Source organism: Corapipo altera, unplaced genomic scaffold (assembly GCF_003945725.1).
Source record: "Corapipo altera isolate COAL_440 unplaced genomic scaffold, ASM394572v1 52b, whole genome shotgun sequence".
NCBI lineage: Eukaryota > Metazoa > Chordata > Aves > Passeriformes > Pipridae > Corapipo > Corapipo altera.
In genome coordinates this window covers 6,514,186-6,537,224 of record NW_020884922.1, presented here as the reverse complement: position 1 = coordinate 6,537,224, position 23,039 = coordinate 6,514,186, and positions in this window count along the sequence as shown.

Here is a 23,039-nt window from a genome sequence, read left to right as displayed (position 1 = left end):
TTTTCCTTGGTTTGCATGTTATCTCTGTAAAACCCTTTTTGCCAACACACCTATTTTCTCACCAAATTAAAAGAAATCTCTTAGAGACAAATGTGTAGCCTTTCCTATGGATGTGAACTCAAAGTATTAAAGAATCAAAGACTTTGCAAGAGTTTGTGTAGGCAAAATCTCTTCAAGTCTAAAATTAAAGTGTAGACTCAGTAAGAGCTTGGAGCTTCTGTACCAGGGCATAACATCACAACACAGACTGGGGAAATGGAATACTAATTTTCATTTTAGTTTTTTGTTTACCTGTTTGGGTTTCTTTCTGCATGCCTGGGTTTTCTACCAAAAGAAGCTAGAACTGCAAGGGAAGAGTGCACCCAATTTCTTGAGAAAACCAAGATGTTTCTGGGGATCTGAAACTCATATAAGCATCTGCACAGACGGCCTTTTAGACCTTGGTGTCATTCTCTCAATTTTTTCATTACAGTATCTCCCTTACTGTGAGTGAAATTTGCTCAAGTCACCCTGCAAAGCCTACTGTAGTGTACAACTTCAGAAGCAGGTCTAATACAAATGGAAGAGCAAGCACATGTGGAACAATATTTCTGCAGTTAATACATATTGTAGGAAATGTCCCTGTAATGGCATTATGGAGGTTACAGCTTGGAGAAGCGTGATTGGATTTATTTGAGCACCAATCCAAGGGTTTTATGGGGTTGTGTGGTCTGCATATCCTATTACAGCATACACAACCATTCAGGTGGAATATGCTTTGTAGTAATAAATTGTTGTAATTAATATTTTAATGAAAGCTAATGAATTTCATACTCCATAGATAAGTTTGCTCTGCTAGAAGGCAATATCTCTGTGTATGTGTGGCTTAGGTGGGATTTGGTCTGTATGACCAATTCAAATGGCAATATTTTATCTTTCAACTTCAAAACAGATGCCCTGCTTTCGGTGTCAGTTTACAGCATAAGATTCCTCATGCTTGATTGCCTTTTGCCATATAGGAGTAAAATTGGCATCTTTAGTGGCAGGCTCTGAAAAATGAAGTGATTACAGTCTTGACAGAGCAATATGGAAAACTTTGAGCTTCCTGTTGATGTGGGAGATTTTGTTCTCTGAGACTATCAAATTAACACGTGTTAAATGCAGGCACTTCACTAGAAATGTACTGTCAAACTGCGATATAAAGGTAGCTCTATTAAATGTAAAATTTTAATCTCAGAAGTGTAAGGTTTTATACAGAAACAGCTTTCAATAACTGAAGTATTTTACTACAATCATTTACTTCTAATCAACTTCTTGAAAAGATTTTCGGATACTTATGTAAAAAGAAAAAAATAGTAAAACTTGAAAACAAAAATTCTGTCAGTTTCTATGAACCATATAGTGCAGGTAGAGATGATACTATACAGTTAACTGAGTGCAGGAAAGTTTTTTAGTGTTTCTTATGAAGAGAGAAGTAAATGATTGAGGGAAGGAAGATTAGAGATAATGTATATAAAGTCATTTTAGATTGTACTTCAGGAAGGACTATCAAAACAGACTGGAAATTATTGGAGTTTAAATAGCAGGATTGGATATGATACCAATGCAGGTTTTGAAACCAATAACTGATGTGTTATAAGACAGAATAAGAAATATGATTAACAGATATATGATAATTGAAAAACAGATACCATTTACTGAATATAAAAGGTTGTGGGATTTTTTTCCTATGGGACAGATCTATCAGGAAGATGTTGAACTATTTAGCTGTAGTCTTTCCAAATACGGAGTACAGCCTACCAGATTACATTTCTTTGCTGAAAAAGGGAGAAATGCAGAGTGGTACTAGCTATTATGTCATGTTGAACAGTTAGGTGTGGTTTTGAGGACCTCTTATCAGAATGCCTAAATGCTCTTCAAGTTACACCGCATCACTATGAAGAACCTATTTTCTGCTCTTTGTATGCAACATGTTTGCCTGGTAAATTCTTCTAGGACCTCTGAGAGGAAGTGACCTCAAGGTTTAGATTTGAAATTAGGAAAAATATTTCCACTGAAAGGGTTGCCAAACCCTGTAGTCAGTAGCCCAGAGAAGTGGCTGAGTCATCATGCCTGGAGGTATTTAAAAACAGTCAGGGTAGACTTGGCAGTGCTGGGTTAATGGTTGGACTTGATGATCTTAAAGGTTTTTTCCATCTTAAAAGATTCTGTGATTCTACGATCTCATCTGGAAGTATAACTTATTTGTATAATATCACTGATAGGATTATTTTTCTAGAACTCTCTTAGGAAGGTTGACAGCAGCTACTGTACTGTACGTCTGTCAGGGACAAATGTCAACTGTAACATGGTGCTACAATTTTTACACATTGGGTTACTGTTATCAATGATCATAAATACATTTGAATTACATTGACCATAATTTTCTAAACAAATCTCCTGCTTTATGAAAGATTCATATCCTGGAATGAGCAATACAGAAGAGATAGGGATATAAATATACAACTTTTTATATTATCATTAATCAAATGATTATTTTGTGATCTTTAATGGCATACAATTTATTAAGGATACTTTAAACTCTTTTATCAGTTTTTTTACTTTATTCAGTTTTGCATAAAAAATTAAGTTCAAAAATATATGACAATTTTAAAGTAAGAAAATATGTGTAATTTCTTAATAACATATAATTTTATCTTAATATCAAAGTTGTAGTAAACTGAAACATATTTGCTCTCAATTACCTTTTGAAAGAACATTTTTTGGGAATTTTTTTTTGCTGGTTGATTTTCTTACTGATTGACCTGAAAAGTTGTAACCAAATTCTTCAGTACTTCTGAAGATCATCTTTGATCACCTTCTGAAGTCCCTCTAATAATTTATTTTTTTTTTTAATAGAGTTAGAATGCAACAACCCACAGTGAACCTGGATATTGGAGTTTATCAAAGAAGCAAAGGGATTAGAGTTATTACCCTACTAGGTTGTCACTCATACTTGTTCCCCTCAGCATTATGATTGATAGGTCTCAGCGTCTCATCCTAGCAGGGAGGTCTCTGCTGGCCAAGAAAGGCTGGTCACAAAGTTATGTTGGATTGTACTAATCCACTTTTTGCAGTTACCAGTCTTGGGTGTTACCAGCCAAAATCCCTTGGCTTCACCCTCTATTCATCTAAATGTATCTTCCCCAACTTCACACCCCTCCTCAGCTTTCGGGGTCATTTCTCCAGCCATTAGCTTCACCACTTTCTTTCTAGATCCCCTCTTTCCAGGTCCACTTCTTCTTTTTGTTGTATATTTCTCTCAGGCTCTTGTCCCTTGTTTTCCCATCTATCCAGGCACATTTTATGTGCATAGACACAATTTATGATCAGTTTCTCAGATGGAGTTTTGGAGGATTCAGGACAAGCTCTTTGCTTTGCCACTGTTTGTATAACTTTCCCTAAACCCAGACTTCGTGAATTTTGAGGAGGGAAAGGGTAAAAGTCCTGCCTCTAGTAAGGAAAAATCTTCTACACCAATATATGCTGGGGGCCAGTTGTCTGGAAAGCAGACTGTCAGGAAAAGACTTGGAGGTCCTGGTGGACACCATGTTGAACGTGACCAAGCAAAGTACCCCTGCAGCCAAGAAGATAATGGTATCCTGGGCTACATTAGGCAAAGTATTGTCATTGGGTTGTGTGAGGTGATCCTTTCCATTTTCTCAGCACAGGTGAGGAGTACAGTGTCCCGTTCTGGGCTCCTCAATACAAGGCAGACATAGGCATATAAGAGAGAATGCAGCCACTAAGATGATTGACAACCACTCTCTCATATGATGAAAGATAAAGCTAGGACTGTTCAGCCTACGGAAGAGAAGTCTTGGGCAGGGTGGAGGGGGGGTTGTCTCTCCTGGTGGGAGTTTGCAAAGAAAGTGGAGCCAGGCTCTTCTCAGTGGTATTTAGTGACAGCAGCAGAGGCACAGGGCAGAAATCAAAACACAGGAGGTTCCTCTGAACATTAGAATCTAAACACAGTGAGAATCTGTAAGAATCAGACCAAGCACTGACATATGTTAACCAGGGAGATCGTGGGGTTTCCCTCCTTTGAGGTATTCAAAAGCCATCTGAACATAATCCTGGGCAGTTGGCTCTACATTGCCCTGCTTTAGCAGAGAAGTTGGACTGGATGACCTTCAGATGTCTCTTTCAGCATCACCATTTTGTGACTTTATGATTCTGTGACTTTACGCAGTAGCTTCATGTCTAAAGGTTGATCTATTTTATTGTGGAAAAGAAAAGCAATGTTATTGCATTTTTAAAAAAAAAAAAGTGGGGAAGAGAATGAAAAAATAATGCCGAAAACAATTTTGCAGCCTTAAGGGCATAAACAGCAAGGAGGTATTTTTAGGTTTACTCTATTTCCTACAAGGTTTTTGAAAAATTGTCAGATCAACATTTTTAAATAGAAGCAGCTGAGATTAAAGGGATTAGTTTCCCTAATGTTAGAGATACTTTAGTTTCCCTAATGTTCAAACTCATTTCAAGAACCTCAGAACTTATTCATAAATTTTTGACAGAGCTACATAGCACTGAAAATAGAGACACTGAGAATATTAGGATTGTTTAAATAATTACATCTGATTACATTAAAAGGTGAAAAAATATTCAGTAACTAAGTGCAAAATTTTTAAAATTTCAAAAATTTACTGCTCTTGTTGAAAGCTGATGTTGGAAGGAAAGTAAGTAAATCAAAGTCTCAGGTATGCAGTCTTGGAGAGGTCAAATTGAAATCTCTGCTTTGGAGCATATTTCATTATTGCCAGACACTGCAACAAATAGGAAGAAATGAATGAGATCTTATGCCAGAATAGGTGGTGATGTAAAGTATGAAACTGTAGCTTGAGTGTTAAATAGATTCTTGACCCTGTGTCACAAATATTACAGATGATCCCTAACACTGCATTGCTGGCCTAATCAATTCTTTTAAGGAGAAATTGTATCCTACAGGCAAAGCTTCTCTAGTTGAGAAGCTCCTATGAAATTCAATATTTCGATAATTAGGTATATTCTAATAAATAACCTTTCCTTTAGAAAGTTTTCTACCTGCCTAAAACTTACACAGGAGATATACTTTTTTTATTTGTTCCAGAAAAAAAAACTAAACAAAACAACACAACAGCACAAAAACTGTTTGAATTCCAGTATTTTTATCTTAAATTTTTGCACTTGAAAGACAGCTTAGACAAAAGTCTGGAAAGGCCAGAATAATAAAAATATACCTAAAAAGAAGACAGGAGTCTTTGTCAGCTTCATAGATCATAGCTTTGAAGAAAATAATGCAGTATTCAGAACTGTAGATTATTTGTACCTTGCATTTCACTGGTCTGGAATTTTATTTTATTATCATCTTATTGAATATAAAAAGTAGTCTTGTATGTGTAAATTGATATAAAGCATGCAAATTTTAACACAGAAAGCAAATAGGGTATGCGGGTGCACTTGTATGAAGATGTAAGCTCTGCAATTGCAGTACTGTTACTCAATTGGAGCTCTGTAATGCAGTTATAAATATTTATAATAAATAATTTATAACATATAATTATATATATTTATTATATTATAATATATTATCTGTATATTACATTATAACATATTGTTATATGATATATTATACTTATATATTATAATGTTATGAGATAAATAATTTAATTATTTAATAAATATTTATTTCTATCTCAGCCTGCAGAAAGAAAATTATTAGAATTATATAAAGACCTACTGAAAAATTGGAGATTTGATGAAATATTTTTGCAGAAGTCATTCCAGAGTTAATACTGAAGACATTATTATCATCCTGTATTTGTTTTGTACACGTACAACTATGAGGCTATTTGAACCTATTGTACAACTATTTGAAAAACAGATTTCTGGAAATGTGTAGGTAAGCAAGTCTGGAACTGGCTGTGCTCATCACTGCCTCTTTTCTGCTGCAGAAATTTCAATTCCACCATTCAGAGCCTTATGCTGGAATAAAATTTATTCAACAGGATGAACTGCACAACACATAATCACAGAGGGCATATTAAAAATATCTAATGGAGTAACATTTTGCTTCCATTTGCTTTTCATTTTTAGGCACGGGGAAACTCTTTCCCACTTTTGGCAGGGGGGTTGGGCCCGCAGCCATACTGTCCTGAGACACCTGACCCAGATGGGAAATTCTTTGCCAGACAGAAAGTATTTCATGCCCTAATACTTCATAAAAGAAGAAAATATTGAGATCACTTCATGAAAAGAAGCAGCATGTTTCTGTGGAAGCGCAGAAATAAGTCAAGTCTTTGCTGCGTGCACAAACATTTACAGTCCAGAAAGTCAGTGAGTTAGTGTTTCATGAAGTTCTAAATTGATTTGCACACAATATCCTGAATTTCTTTAAAAGGGAGTTTCAAATGTGAAAAGTCTGTGAAGACAGCTCTTTATTATTAATTTCGTAGAATCTCAAAGTTTCCTGTGAAGAATATTACCTGAAGAATTTAATTATTTAATTTTGGATTCTTCATTCATATTTATTTATCATTTACTTCTTTATACAAGCGTAGTCTTCCTGTAGAGATATGTATAGAAGAACATAGAAGGTACAGAAGCACACTGGAAGCTTTATGGTACTTTGGAAATCAGTAACAGATGAATCGGGAAAGTACAAGGAAGAATTGCAACATCTTTTATAAAAATCAACAAGAGGCTTCAACTGTCAGTTGTTGAACTATGTGAATGTTGAGCTAGTAGAATGAGTTAGGAACCATTGTCTGCTGACAGGTCATGGCATCTTTTCTCTTCAGTTACCAGTATATCTTAAAGCTTTTATGTGCTGTAACATCTTTGGCATTCTCAAATTACAGCATTGTCAAAACAATGCTGATGCCTGAGCACATCTTAGGTCAAGTAATCTCTACCTCTCATCTTTGTCAAATGAGCAATATACTCTAGCATAGATAAGAAATGTTGAAAAACTAAGCCGTAGAAAATTCAGATGGGTGTTTGCTGTTTCTGAAGAACTTCACTACCATCAACATAAAGGGAGCTCCCCCAGGCTTATCATTTCTCAGTATACTGTTACCATTATGGTGTAAAAGCAAAGCTTCCAGTTAAAACAGTTCTCATACTCTTTTGCAGACACAGTTAAGCTGTACTTCTAAACAAGATACCAAAAGAAGAGAACAAATCTTCACTACTCTATTGTCATAATTTTCCTCTCCTCCCCCGCAACCCCACCTTTTGGCAGCTCTAGACTCAGAAATTTTCATACCTGGGTTGTATAAGAATGATTGAGTTCAGCTTTCACCAAAGATTTTGTGTCTGTGACCTTCCTAGTATCTTGCAGAAAGGAATTCTGGTTTTCTGAATCAATTAATTACTTTCACAAGAGGATTGGTCTTCCTTTGTGATAAGGCATCAAACTATGGTTGAAATCCAGAACTATTTAACAACGTAGGATGTGTATTAAAATGTATGTATTTCCCTACACATTCCTCCAACTTTTCACTATATCAAGAAACCAAATGTGAATTTCAAGATTTGTAAAATATTTTATAAGATAAATTCAAAATTAATATCATATATATCACATATAGGTGTGCATGTGTATGTACAAAAAATATTATAAATTACACTTTGCACCAATTAAATAGACATTATGAAGCTGGATTTAATTTTTCTGTATATGTACACGTATATGGGTGCACATATATATACCCATGGAAGAATGTGTTGTGTCTATGTATGAGCATAAATACTTACAACCGTGTAATTGTAGTAAGGCTGAATAGCCTGCTGAAGAGCAGTTTCAATGCATTTTTTTTCAATTAAGTTCTAATTAATTAGCTTATTACTGACTTCTTTGAAGAATAAAATCAATTCCTAAAGCATGATTAAAACATAAGGTGGCATGATAAATTTTGAATGAATACATAGTTCAGGATGTTTATGTCCTTTCAAAGTTATTGAATGAAAATCAATCCAGGTTCCATTGTTGAGCAGCTGTTTTCCATCCCCAAGAGAGCTGCAAATACGGTAGTCAGTAATAGCACAATAACCAAAAACATTTTCAAGTGTTAAATAAGACAAGTAGATTTTTCATTTAGCCCCAAAGCTAGAAAGTGATATTTTACAATTGAAAGAAAAACTCCCTTCCAGGCCTAGAAATCTCCAGAGTCAAGGAAAAAGATGTGGGTTTAGGACTGAAAGGTCAAGAGGATGGATGATGACAGTCCAACAGCTGGGTTTGAATTCTCAGTTGGCTATTAAAGCTCAAAATTAAATTACATTTGGTGGCAGTTTTTTAGTTTGTTTTTCTTGCAGGACTAAATTGACTCTTTAAAAGTATAGAATAAAAATGCATAATATTATTAAATAGTAACTATTCTGTTTTCCAGTTATGTGGAATGAACAAAAATGTTTAAATTCTTTGAATAGGCTATGAGATCAGAGCTAGTTTAAAAAAATTCATGGAAAATGCAAATATTTCAGGGAAATATTGGATCATATAAACACTTCAAACGGAAATCAAGAAACCAAATCATTCATCATCCTAAGTCTTCCAAATAAGTCTAGAGTGATTTTCCCAGGCTCCTACAACTCATTTTAGGGACTTCTGCTGCTCTCTATCTGCTGAGATATCTATCTCTCCAATCCTGTGCACATCACAGCTGTTCCTTCTTTGAGCCAGCCAAAAAGGCTGCCACATTAGTGAGGAAAACAGCCTTCTTACCCAGCTAAGGGGCAGAGGTCCTGGAGAGGCAGACAGAGTCATACCCAGGCTGTCAGAGCACCAGCCTGACCAGGTTTGCAGAACAATCCAGTATTTAGCTAAATGCATTTTACAGGTGAAATGCCTGTGAACTCTAAGGTTTCTCTTGCAACTGGCTCTGTCATATTGGGCTCTGGAGGTTTGACTAAGCTGCTCCTGAGCTTCCCAGATGGCTAGAGGTACCTGCTTACCATATAGCCATCCACCTCACTGCCAGGCTCATTGGATTATTGACATCCCAAAAAGGTAAAAATAGTCTTCCTGGAAGCAGCTAAATTCTAGTAGCAGCTCTAGGAAGTACTGTCTGGTGATTGAATGCTCCTCTTGCCTACTCATAGAGCTCACTTAGCTAATGTGCTGTTTTGCAGAAACCTGGTAAGAAAGTAATTCATTAAAGAACAGCTGGTGAAACTCAGTGCAATCTTGGGAAATTTCAGTTCCTCTAAATAAAACCAACTACTTTTCAACAGGTTATAGCCATTTGTAATGTTACAAATGTTTTGGAGGTCAGACATTTTGTTTCTTAGGCAGCTCACGCTAGCACAAACTTACTAATAGCTTCATAGACATTTCCTTGGGGAAAAAAAAAAGTAGGAGCGTTCAAAATTAGAGCCCTTTTTATTTTTTTTTTTTAATAAATTATGTAATTGGCTGCTTGCACTGAGGAGAGTTACTGATTTTTCAGTAAGTTCACTTACTGATAATTCTGCTTATTTTTACCAGTCATTCTGGTATGGATTAAGACAAACATCTAATCCTTGCATTTATATTTTCTTTCATGCTCTTTTAGACAATTATTTTTCTAGGATTCTTACTGTATCAACTTCAAGCACTTACTGTCACTACTACTGGTTACCACTGTATGGTCATCGATTCTCTTCCTCTCCCCTTATGAGATAATAAAGTGCTGAATATTCCTATTTTATGGCCAGGGTCTTAGAAGCATTAACTATACTGCTGAGTCTGTGCAACCTGAAGTCTGGTGCACTCCAGGTCTTAATTCTAAGTGTCTATATCACGATATTTATTCAGCTGTCTGAACTCTGGTTGCCTACTATCCTAACCTGTCTTTTTATCTGCTTCACTTGGTACTGGAACTGGTTTCTGGGAGAGACACCAAGGTGCTTTATCTAGCCATCATTAATCATAAAGTGGTTCTCTAAGGCCAAATGGATACATCCAGGGAACATAAACATCTGCTCAAGCATTCTGATAAGCTCAGCACCTCTTTCCCTCTATTGATTATGACTACAGATAGCATTTGCTGAGATGAGTACTACATAGAATGCTTTGTCCCAGAGCTCATAGAAGATACAAGTGCAGGATGCACGTAATTGCTTGTAAATTAAAGTCTTAATTATTAAACCATCTTTCCACTTCATCCTTGTATTGTTTCCTGTCTCTGTGTTCTCTTACTAGTCCTTCCTACTTCTTCAATAAAGTGTATTCAATTTACAGAGACAATAACTTCCTTAGAGTCTTTAGACAAACCCTAGAGTCATCAGGTAAACATTTTCAATAATTATTGGAACATGGTAAGGCTATTAATCTTTTAACTTTTAATAGTGTACATATCCCTAGTTAGTTTCCCAGGATACAATTAGTTTTCATTGTTCCAAGTGCTCACTTGTTTAATTCATTCAGTGCTTCGCTGTTACTGACATGTAACAGTCGTCACAGACAGAAATTCCAACAAACCGCTTGCCTCTGTGATGTGAATATATTGGTATATACTTCTGTCTGTGAAAAGTATTGTCTTAGCAGAATGTTTAAAACTTTAAAGCAAAAACCTAGGTGGCAAAAAAACCCCAAAACATTCAGGCCAAGATACTGTAGCAAAAATCCCAAATTTTTTCTACTACTCAAGCATGTGCCAAAATAATTTATTTGACTTAATATGTTTTTAAACATTAAAAAACAGTTTGTGTAGCTGCCAAAAATATAAATTGTGAGGAAATCTAGATGGGAGAAATAAGATCTGTTCACAGAATAAATACTATCTTTGCTACAAAATTTTTCACATTTGAAATACACTTTTTAAAAATCAAATCAAAACAAAACAAAACCCCAAACCTAGAGAAACTTCGTGAATGTATATTGCAATGCACACATATTTCTATGGATTTTGAGTTAAATATATAAGCACTAACATCTCTCTCCAGGGAGCCATCTCTCTTTTTTATAATCATCATAAAATTTGATGTTTCTGCTTTTCCAATTGACTGGGACTTCACCTGAATAAAATAAATATTTATTTAGATAAAGTTCATTCTTCCTAATGACATCTGTAACCCTTCCCTTGTCCAGTGATATAGTCACTCCTTCATAGAGGACCACTAAGTTGGTCAGACTTGGCTTGCTGGCTGTCTGCAATGACCTCCCTGTCCTCCATGTTCCTTAGCACATCTTCTGGGATGATCTGTTCCGTGATCTTCCCAGGCACAGAGGTGAGGCTGAAAGGTCAGTAGTTCCCAGAGTCCTCCTTTTGGACCTTTTTGTAGATGGTATGCTTTCATCCTAAAATATTACTGAAAAAACTATGATGAGTGGAATGAATTTTATGATGCCTTTTATTCTTCCTAATAAAGGAAAAGGTTATCAATTGAGTAACTGTTTATTCATGTAGTAATTCATGCTCTCAAAATTAAACCTGGTTCTGGATGAAGTTTAAGAGGGTCTACTCCTTTAAGATTCTATTTCCTGAACATATGAAGAAGTTTCACTATTTTGAGCACTGCTAATTAATTACAGCACACGTAAGTGTCACTGTCATATGTCATATGTTATTAAAACATGTATCTGGATGATGTAGATCTTCTTTTAAATGACAATATTTCTTGTTTAAGAGAATGTCCCATTACTAGCTCTCATGAGAACACATCAGCGCAGCCTCATCTGGTTTAATCTTTTATGTAAAAGGAAATATTTAACCTAATCTTGAGAACCATCTATTGAATACAAGTTACTAATCTTACAATAAAATTATTTTACTTTTTAAGAAAGTCTGTAGATATTAATCAGATGGCACATACTCCATTCAAAAATAATAATAGAATCATAGAATAGTTTGTGTTGGAAGAGACCTTAAAGATCATCTAGTTCCAACACACCTGCATACAGGCAGGGACACCTTCCACTTCACCAGGTTGCTTAAAGCCCTGTCTAACCTGGCCTTCAACACTACCAGGGTTGGGACATCCACAGCTTGTCTGGGCAGCCTGTTGTAGTGCCTCACCACTCTCATAGTAAAGAATTTCTTCCCAACATTTAATCTAAACCTATTCTCATTCAATTTAAGGACATTCCCCCTTGTCTTATCACTACAGTTCCTGATGAAGTGTCCCTCTCCAACTTGTAGCTCCCCTTCAGATACTGGAAGGCTGCTATGAGGCCTCCATACAACCTTCTCTTCTCCAGGCTAAACAACCCGAACTTCCTCAACCTGTCCTATCTTCATAGGATAGCTACTCTAGTCCCCTTATCAACTTTGTGGCCCTAATCTGGACTTCCTCCAACAGTTCCATGTCCTTATGATGTTGGGCGTACTAGAACTTCGTGCAGTATTCCAGGTGGGGTCCCACGAGAGCAGAGTAGATGGGGAGAGTCACCTCCCTTGACCTGCTGGACATGCTTCTTTTGATGCAACCCAGGATACAGTTGGCTTTCTGGACTGTGAGCACACACTGCTGGCTCATGTCCAGTTTTCCATCAACCAAAAGACAGCCAAGAAACTACAAAAAAGACTCAATAACCTTTCTATGACCCTGGGTCAAAAATTAATCTGCTGAAGCAGAAAGCATATGGGATACCTAGCAGCACTGGAACACTTTCAGATCACTAAGTATTAGTCGCTCAAGATAAAAGTACAGGCTCCATTTTCCTTGCCTTAGTTTGAAATATATAGGTAAGGATGTAGAAAGCAACACAACAAATAGTTCAATGCTGTTAGCAGCTTACTGGAAGGTCTTGAGACAATGGGAAAAGAAATTTGGTTGTATATCCTATTTATTAGTAAAATACATTGTATTTCTCTGAGATTATTAAAACTATTCAATATCCGCAGTTTTGTAGCTGCAGAACAAATGGATGTCAATGTATTTCTTTTGGTCTTAAATATTTGGATGATTTTCTTACCTGGTTTTATTTTCCCTTGTGGAGATGCAAATTATTTTTCAAAATGAGTTTGACAAATTTAGAGTAACACAGAAAAATCAGCATAGGGATAAAGTTCTCTTCTCAAACAATTTTCTGGGAAATGTTGTAATTGTGCCTTGCCATTTCCAAATGACAGTTGCTACCAGGACACACACCACGAATCTCCGGGCCTTACAGAGGCTATTTACAGGTACAGGCAGTCTTAAGACTGATTCCCTATTTACCACAAGACAGATTAATCTCCTCTGATGAATGAAACAAAATCACAGATACCAATTCAACTTACTGTGAAGGTTAACCTTCACCTGTGCTAGAAACAGCTGAGTAAGTCTAAGTCACATTGACTACCCAACTAAATATCTGTTGACTGTAATGGAGCTTAAACAGGTAGCTCACCTGCACATGTGGAAACATGGATTTTACTGTCTTAAGCTGAAAATTAATTATCCCATTGTAGGTGTCCCAAAACAGACTTCTGGAAAGCCAAGAAAAGAAGACAAATGCCTGGTTTTTAACCTGGGGTCATGTGATGATTAGGTCTGAAATTTAGAAACAGTCATGTAATTTATTTGTTCAATATAGTTATAATAACCTTTAGTTATTATAGTACTGAATGCCACTTTGAATATTTGTCTTCAGCTTGCATTTTATTTGTTCATAACATGAGTTAAATCATAGTCAGCCTCATTTTTAGAAGTTGTTGAACTGAAAGCACACTAGGAGCTCACAACAGATTTTGATTGAGGTTCTAAACCCCAATAATTTTCTCACTATTTGAAACAGCAGTGAAACTAGTACAGGATGTCAAAAGAGAAGTATGGAAATGAGTGAAAATATATCCTCTGAAGGTCTCTGAACTATTTTTAGTTCTTCTTGCCAGGGGCTGCAATCAAACAATGCAGAATGAATATTCATTATGGAGCTGAGTAATCGATTCTATTATTTGCTTTTTTATACACTTTGCAAAATTAAGTTCAGAAGAGAAAGACGCATCTGGTTGGATGATGGAGCAATGCCTCTCTGACTCTTACTTCCAGCATGCTGACAGAGACAGTATTCAGGACACGAAACATTTCTCAACTGTTCAAAAACTAACAAGAAAGACCATTTTTCCTGTTTTAAATAACTTATAATTTTCTTTGCTGACAGCAAAAGAAATGTGCATATTTATGTTATGAAATGTTTGATCCTTAATAATTTGTTTCAGTTGTGGCATATTCTGTCTAAAATGCCCTGATTTACATAGTCTTCAAGTTATTTTTACTTACAATCACTTTCATTTTACTCTTACACAACAACTATTACTTTAATGAAAATTGATAGGGATTAAGTCTTAGGAGGTTTATTTAAAAAAATAAAAGTGAAGAAATGGGTAGTATAAAAATTGTACTTCAGTCTGGCAAGAAGCTGAAAAGCAGAAAGAGAAGTTTTTTTTTATCCCTACTGGTTACCTCAGCTGCTACCATGTGAGTGGCTTCTTTTTCATGTTCTTGTAGCTGTGAGCAAAACTGTCATGGGAAACCATCTTAAACATTTTGCTTATATAAAAGTACAACAGCTTCCTGAATCTCCTTTAACTTTACAGGTCTGATGGGAGTAGAACTCTTTCAAAAAATTATTTTCCACCTGTATCCTCTAACTTTTAGAATTTTAATCCAAATCCCAGTGTGCTTTCATGACTACACAGCCAGTGTCATTTTAAGAGCTTTCTATTCAACATGACTTTTACTGTATAGCTTCCCTCACTTTTAGATGTTATTCACAGTAATAAAAACTATTTATGTGACTCCTTTGTTCAACAGCAAACAGGTATTATTAATTCATGATTTGTAATACTAGGCTGGAATCTCACAAATGCACAACAGAGGAGACTGGTACTAACAAATATTTACATTAAAATTATTAGCTAATTCATAACAACAGTGCATATAGAATTTGATTGATATTTCTTCCTATAGTTAAGGCATCACAGAACATAATCAATAATACTTAGAAACACCACCTCCACAATTTAAAAATTATTCATGATGTTCTTTGTCTGTAGATGAAAACCACTTTTGAATATGAATGTCCTAGTTTCTGCTTAATCAGCAAACAGTTCCACAAAATGCACATAATGATATAGAGAGTTTTCAAGTTTATATCCTTAGGCACTTGTGCATCTGTAGAAAAATCTAGAAAACAATTTGTTAAAAGAAGAAATTTAAGGAGTGATGTCATTTTCAGAAAAAAATCTATCATTAAACCTTCATGTTCCCACTGCAGAAGTTTGTTTACTTGTTTGTTCTGCCCCTTTTTTTGAATGCAGGCTGTAATTATATGTTCTCAATTTTGACAGTCATTAATTTCCCTTTGTTTTCAAAATGTGAGCAATACAGTGTAACCAGTATTACTCTATAGGCTTGCAAATAGAATATATGAAATCAGTAGATGGGGAAGGAAGGAAATAGTCAACAGAGACTTCATGCTCTTGGTTTATTGTGTGGAATGAAAACTCTTTTTTTAAAAAAAAAAAAAAAGTTTTGTGTTAAATTTTCAAGTTGCTCTCCCCTACCAGCAGGGAAATACAAAAGCTATTGGAAATAGTGTCTTTTGAACAATGGCTAAGTGCTGTAAAATGTAGTCTACAGAGGTAAATTATTAGGTTTTTGAGCCTTCTATTCCATTTTTTGTATGGGTAGTGAAATTGTGTGATCAAGAGCAAAACTAATCTTTGATAACATAATATAAAGGATGTAGGCAGTTTTGGCTCTGTATCAGATAAACATTTACTCTGGGAATCCATGTAAATCAGAGGAATCACTGTTTGTGAGTCTTGGCCCTGGACATGCTTAATCAGCCAGAATTTTCTATTAATGAATTTTGAATAGGCATGACAAAACTAATTACTTTAAAGATGGGCAAAGAATTTTGGCAGGAAAAGACGTGGCATTTTATAATGATAAATAATACCTCTCCTTCTCAATATGCAACACTGCTGTACTATGTGTGGTGCATACCAAAAAGGAATGGGTTATGCATTAAGTTCATCAAATAAGAACTATAGTGTAAGGGTTTTTCACAGTTCTAAAGTATCTGAGTTATTCTAACAACAAATTTATAGGAATGATTACATGATCTTTGCGGTTTTGTTTGTTTACTTCTTTTGTGGCTGTTTTGGGTTTTTTTTGTTTGGTTGGTTGGTTTGTTTTTAACTAAAATAGAGATTAATTCAAGGAGAATAACGATAGATTAGAGAATAAAGCACTGTTCAGGATTTGTTGCAAGACTATTGTAGACTGTTCATCTTAGCTTTACCTCTCATTTGAGTCCAGATTCTTCAAGGTCATCTTCTTTGCTTTTAAATACAACATAAATCAAATTATTAGCCTTGATATACAAACACATTCCTGAGGATTAAAAAAATCATATGGATTGTGTTCCATAGGATTGTTTTCCTTAATTTCTCAATGCTTTTACTCCCGTACTGTAGTTGAAGGATATCAGCATTTACTTTATATTATCTAGTCATATTTCAGATTTGAGGAGGGGAATAACAACTGAGTAAAAGACAGAATTTTCATGAGATTGTAATTGATTACGATCTCACTTGACATTTCCAGTCTGTGCCGTATGAAACATTAAAATAATAGCTATGATAATAATTATTATTACCCAAAGCCACAAGAGGATTTTGTACAAGAACTCATAAGTATGCTGTTCACTTCCTTATATTTAAATTGTTAGAACATGTCATTTCCTCTTTTGTAATGATAATACTCACATAGCAATTTTCATGCTAGAAATTTAAAACATTTTAGAACTATATACAGTATGTAATTAATGTGAGATACTGCAATGTTCTAGAGATGGAAAAACAGGGAAACTTTTTGTAGGCTGGCATTTAGGTTCCAAAGTAACCACACCCAAGGTCTGCAACATTTATAGTGCTTTTCTTCTGTATTTGTAGCTAGAAAAGCGTTGATAACACATCAGTGTCTTGGCTAGTGTTGAGCTGTACTCACAGACCATCAAGGCTGTATCTCTAAGAACCCTTTCTCAACAAACAGAGGCTGGGGAAGGGACACGGCTTGAACAGCTGACCCAAGCTTACCAAAGGGGTATTCCAGACCCTATGAAGAGGGGGAAACTGTTATAAAGGTGTTTTTCCTCCAAAGCAACTGCAAAGCTCCCCTCCCTTTCCCTTAGCTTTTATTGTTGAGCAGATGTCATAGGGTATGGAATATCCTTTAATTGCCTGAAGATTTCTTGCATTCAGAAGTCTTGGTTTCACATTGAACAATAAAGATCATTACCTTTCAGTTTTGCTTGCAAATATAAGAAATATTTCCTGATATAGTATTTCATATATATTGTCTTGGACTGAGAGTAACCTTGTCTATGACACTGTATGAGAGAAGCATGGATTCATCGCACTTAATTTTAGCAACATGAACGTTGAGTCCTCCTCTAATTCATCTCACTTAATTTTAGCAACATGAACGTTGAGTCCTCCTCTAAGTAGTGTTACTTGGTTCCCTAGATCCCACTGGAATGAGGAAAGGACAATGTTTTCTACCTTTCTACCTCTTTTCAACCTCATTTCCTCCACAAAACACAGAGTATTGTCACTTTCAGGTGATTCCTTCTGGTCATCTTCTGTTACATTACATTGGAAATCTGTGACAGAAATGGCAAATTAAGTCCATCTGTGGAACCCCGAAGTGAAAACTGGAAGCACTAGATACTGTTTGTAAAAAATGGAACAAACTGAATAAATAAACATTTGTTCATAAGAGATGTAGCTAGGAAAAATAAATAAATTAGAAAATGTGAATCTGACATGAATTTTCTTCTTGAAGATAGCATTTCTCTTCATATTGCAATAAACATTACAGTTTATCTTCAAATGCACTGTCTCCCAAGCTCCTTTTCCAGTCATTTAAGGGAAAACTGAAGTAAATGCTAAATAATCGAATTTTCTCCTCTTCATGCTATTAACAACCATCCTTTTTTGAAAAGTTTTTAGTTTTATTTTCTGCCTTCTATGGTCATGTTGCAAGAAACCCTTAATTATGATTTAAATACCCTCTGTAGTTCTCTTTCAATATATTTTACTTCTTTAGTTATCCTAAAAAAAATGCTGTCACTTATTTTTATAGATGTCTAATTTTTCCTTCTTACCAGACTTAGCTAAGTAATTACAAAGTGAAGTACAGTCCTATGAGAAGGGAACTGTAGTTTAACTCCAAGTCAAGTACTAGGACAAAAATTAACTCTATCCCAGCCAAAACCAGGGCAGCAGTGTAAAAGAATTAGAAATGTTAGGCGTTGAGAAATTCCGGTCTGCAGTAAATGGTGATGGTAAATACCTATTTTAATCTCAGTATGATAGCAAGGTAAGGAAGTTATATCTCTTAATTTTGGGGGAGAAAAATCAGTCACACATAATAAAGGCTATCACAATTAGCAGATTTAGGCATTGCACATTCATAACATCACAACTGCTTTTTTACAACCAATTAATAGGAATGAATATTCATATAGTGGATATAAAGGCTCTTTTATTTTCAATTATAAATCTACAGGTAATAAGATGTCCACTGTGAAATAAAAAGTATTTTCAATTCACTAGGGAGACTTTATTAAAAAAAAAAAAAAAAAACAAACAAAAAAACAACAAAACATGGCCACCAAACCAAAACCAAACCCTGTTTGTCTGCAACTCATGTTAATTTTCTAAACACTGAACTTGAAATTTTTAAACAAGAAAATAATAAATCTTTTCCCTTGATGTATTATTAATGTCATAATAGCTAAAATTTTATTAGACTTTAAATTGCAAATCTCGATTTGTATCTGTCTTTTACTTGGTTGTAGGATCATTTCTCCACTCTAAGTCTTACTCTACTAGGGTGAAACTCTGAGACGCTTTTATATGCAGAAATTATAGGTAATAACCAGTTGTGATTTCTGAATGGAAAATTAATTTTCATTTTAATAGAGATTTAGTTTATAGTTTTGGATGTGAAACATTTTCAAAAGTTTCTTACCATAGCTGCTGTTACAGTGAAATGAACATTAACACAATTGTTACATTTTAATTCTAATATTAAATAAAAAGAATTTCAGTATGAATAAAAACTTGATTACAGTCAAATAGTTTGATAGCACATCAACAAATTTTGTAAATTTCCACGTTAATCTTGTCTTGATTTTCTGACAACTCCTTCTGATTAAAGGACAAAATTATTTAAAACTTACCAGTTTTCGTTTTGTTGACACTGACTAGTAGTTATGTAGAAGTTCACACTCATGAGATGAGCTCTCAGAAATGTTTCCTTAGAAGGGAGATCATGCACTTTTAGAAAGCCCCGTACACTGGTAGGTCTGATTCAGTCTGGTTTGTAGTGTTCATCTTTTTTAGAGGTGATAATGTCTTGGTGTAATTGAAGAAGAAAAAACTTTTGTGCCATGTGTAAGACTAAATTAAACGTTAATCTGAACATAAATTAAGATTACTTAGGCAAGCTCTCCAATGTTTTGCTTATCAGAATTTGCTCATCTGGCCTTTAATGAATCTAATGATTCTCCTCCCTTAACTTTCCATTCAGTTCAAACTTCTTTGCGTTACCATGACACAGCACTGATGTTTAGTTTCTGTTTCTCTGTACTCTCATTTAATCTTTAAACTCAAATAAACCTGTTAATTACCACAAGATTACTTCTTACTTCGATCATTGTAAATAGGAGAACAGTTAGTCTTCCTCCAAGTCCCTCTGAAACACTCTTTTCTATGACTAGAAAGCAAAGAAAATAATTTAACTTACTGTTACATGTGTACTAGGCAAATAATACCTTTTTATCAAAAACAGCTTTTTAATTGCTGGATATAGGGTTTAAAACTTCTGTGAAAAACCTTTTCCATGAAAGTATCCACCAGACAACTACAGTGAACTGAGAATGCAATTCAAATGTATGTACTAGGATTGATCTTAGAAAGGGATTTGGTGAAATTACTTTTGTGATCCTACTTGTTACAACATACAAAAAGAGGAACAAAGACTGGAGTACTTGAAGTAAATGGAAGATTTTCCAATTTCGATATTTTGGACCTCCATCTGTGATTTTGCCAATCAAATTTTGTACTGGTTAAGATCAGGATCAACTGTCAGAGGGGAAATCCAAGTGTCCTGACTAGAGGTTTAAGACTGATGTCCTTCTTGGATCTTGAGTGGCATGACACCTTCAGCCTATAACATTTTCTTTGTCTTTGCATACGCAAACATCTGTTTTACCCCCTTCCTGGAAAGACCAGTCCTTTTTATGAGCCATACCCTGGCACAGATCCTGAGCACTTTATGGATCTGCAGCTCAGCTTCTCTACTTTAAAAAACCTCTGCTGCTAAGTTATCAGGTCATCTCTGGAAACTGTGTTCCCTCCTTTGGAAGATAAGAGAGCTTTGATCTGCAAGGTGATTTTAATGGACACTAAAAAATATATATATTTATACATCTGTATGCGTTTGTATATTTGTTTGCTTGCATATGTGTAGATAATATGCAGTGATCATTATCATTTATTTTAATCTTAACTAATTTTTTTTAGACATAAGAAATGTATAAGGAATTCCTTAGTAAAAATATTGTAGTAGGAAAAATAGATCACACCTGCTACAAAAGCTAAAATAAAATAGCAAACATCATATGAAACACATAAAAGCAATGCTGGCTGGAACTTAAGTGACAAAGGAACAGCTTAAGTGTGTACACTGATATGTGTGGGAGGATATGCTTGAAGTTTTAGAGAAGTTAGAGAGAATTAAATTTTGGGAAGTGTGCGAAGACTCTTCTAGCAGTCATAATTGCCAGTACACATGCTGATCTTCCCAAGCACACAATATTCAGAAACCATTTCCTACACTCATCCCTTGGAAGTCTGGTCAGATTAACTATGAGCTAAAGTTTATGCTCTCAAGCAGCCCTGGGGCTTAGCTTCCAGCAATCCTTTACAGTTAGCACATTAGTCATCTTCAGCTGGAGATGAACTTGAAAAATAGCTGAAATATCTTCCAAATCTACCAACCAGATGTAGAACTGCCACAGGTTCTACTCATGGAAAAAATGTCACCATATCTGTTAATCAACATTCTATTTCAACTGAATCTCTTTTGACAACAATGTTTCTGAAGACAGTATTCAGGCATGATATGAGAAACTCAGTGTCCCACTGCAGGTATATGGGTTGTGTCATGTTATACCCGACCTCAGCCGACCAAGTGCAACATTTTTATCCTTTGCCTCCCTATCATAAATTCAAACTTTTTGCAAAGTGCTTTGATCTTTCTCTAAGTTCCACTTCTTTAGACAGAAGTATTTTTTAGACTTACCTTATCAGTACCACAATGTGTTTACATGTCAGAAAGAAATAGCATAAAAATAAGTTCTATTCATCTGACAGGGAAATTTTTTAATTTTTATTAGTTTTGACAGGACTTAGTTTGCCATTGGTAATACACATTTACAAGTTATATTTTATTAGCACATCAAACCATGTTGCAATGAATTAGAATTTGTCACATAGTGTTAGTGTTACATTCTGACAGGACTTTGCTTTCATCTTAACATAAGTTAGTAAATTTATGGGAATTTTTTGTGTTTTGTATGTATCTTCAGCTCCCAAAAGGGGTGGGGGTTGTTGTTGATCAACTGAACAGATAACTGTTAATGAATGTTTGGCACCAGATAGTATATTCTATTGACTGAAATGTTCAAATTTATTTTTTCTCATGATTTTCTGGCTTTTCAAAATCTAATTATTAGCAATCTTTAATATAACATATAAACTCCAATATGCAGAATTCACTAGTGGCCTAATCCTGTGCCACTTAAGTAATTATGGGCTTTGTCACTGCCTTCAACTGTTTCCTTTCAATAAAAGTGCTCAAGCTCCACTACACTTCACTGTGGTTTGTGGAACATATTTTATGAGGAGTTTATTCCAACTGTTTCACAGAGGAACATGATAGGATTGCAATGCTAACTGATATCTTATGCATACTGAGAAAAAGAAATTAAAAAGGATAAATTAGATATGTTTTCAGGAAATGGTGGAAGTACATTGATCTGTTGATTCCTTTTATAGCATTTTTTCTGTTTGAAGCAGAGGTAAAATATCATGAGACTTAAAAGAATTCAGTAATCTATGCTAATATTTATTAGAATATTCATGGATCCCCTAGTTAGACAGAAAAGATTTTCGCAATATTAGATATTTCTTATTTTAACTAAATTAAAAAAATAGAAGAAAAAAGAGAAAATAAAAATGTTGTACTAGTAATTTATGGACTAACGTGCAATTAGACACAAAATTGAATATTGAAATAGTTGTTTAACAAAACTTTTTTCATAGGTGCTCTTACTGCTTTAGTAAGAACTTTTTACTGGAGTTCATGAATATACACTGTTCAAAATGTGCATTTAAACAGGAACTCATTACAAATCTATTTATTGTTTTGTTGTAAGTAGTTTTAATCTAACTAAATAATTTTTAATATTTCCTATTATTACCCATTGCTAAGGGTTTAATATTGATTTACAATAATACTTTCCCAGAAAATATCAATTGTATGTAAACTATGCATTTTAATTTTCTAAAAATTATATATTAAAATATATACATATAAAGAACATAAAACTTTAAACTCTGTCATTCATCAAAATGCCATCAGAATCAAAGCAAGTTCAGTTCTCTTCATGTTAACAAAAGAGCTCTATACATTCATTTTAAGTCATCTTTTGTTATGATGATACATTATGAGCGTCTTCTTGATCCAACACCTAATTGATCTCCACTACCACTGTTACAGTTATGGGAAACTACTACAGCTCTTTCACTGTAGTTTTTGCAAAGGGATTTAACACATGTTTGCCTAAATATGTGTCTATGTGATTTTGCATTAGGCTGCATGACCTATCAAGATTAATGCATCCAGTTACATCCAGTTATTAAAAGTCTTCTTTTTTTTTTTTTTACTTTTTTCTTCTGGTTGGTATGGCGAGCTGACTTTGGTTGGCTGCTAAGTGCCCATTGAACCACTCTCTCACTCCTGCTCCTCTGCAGGACAGCAGAGAAAATAAG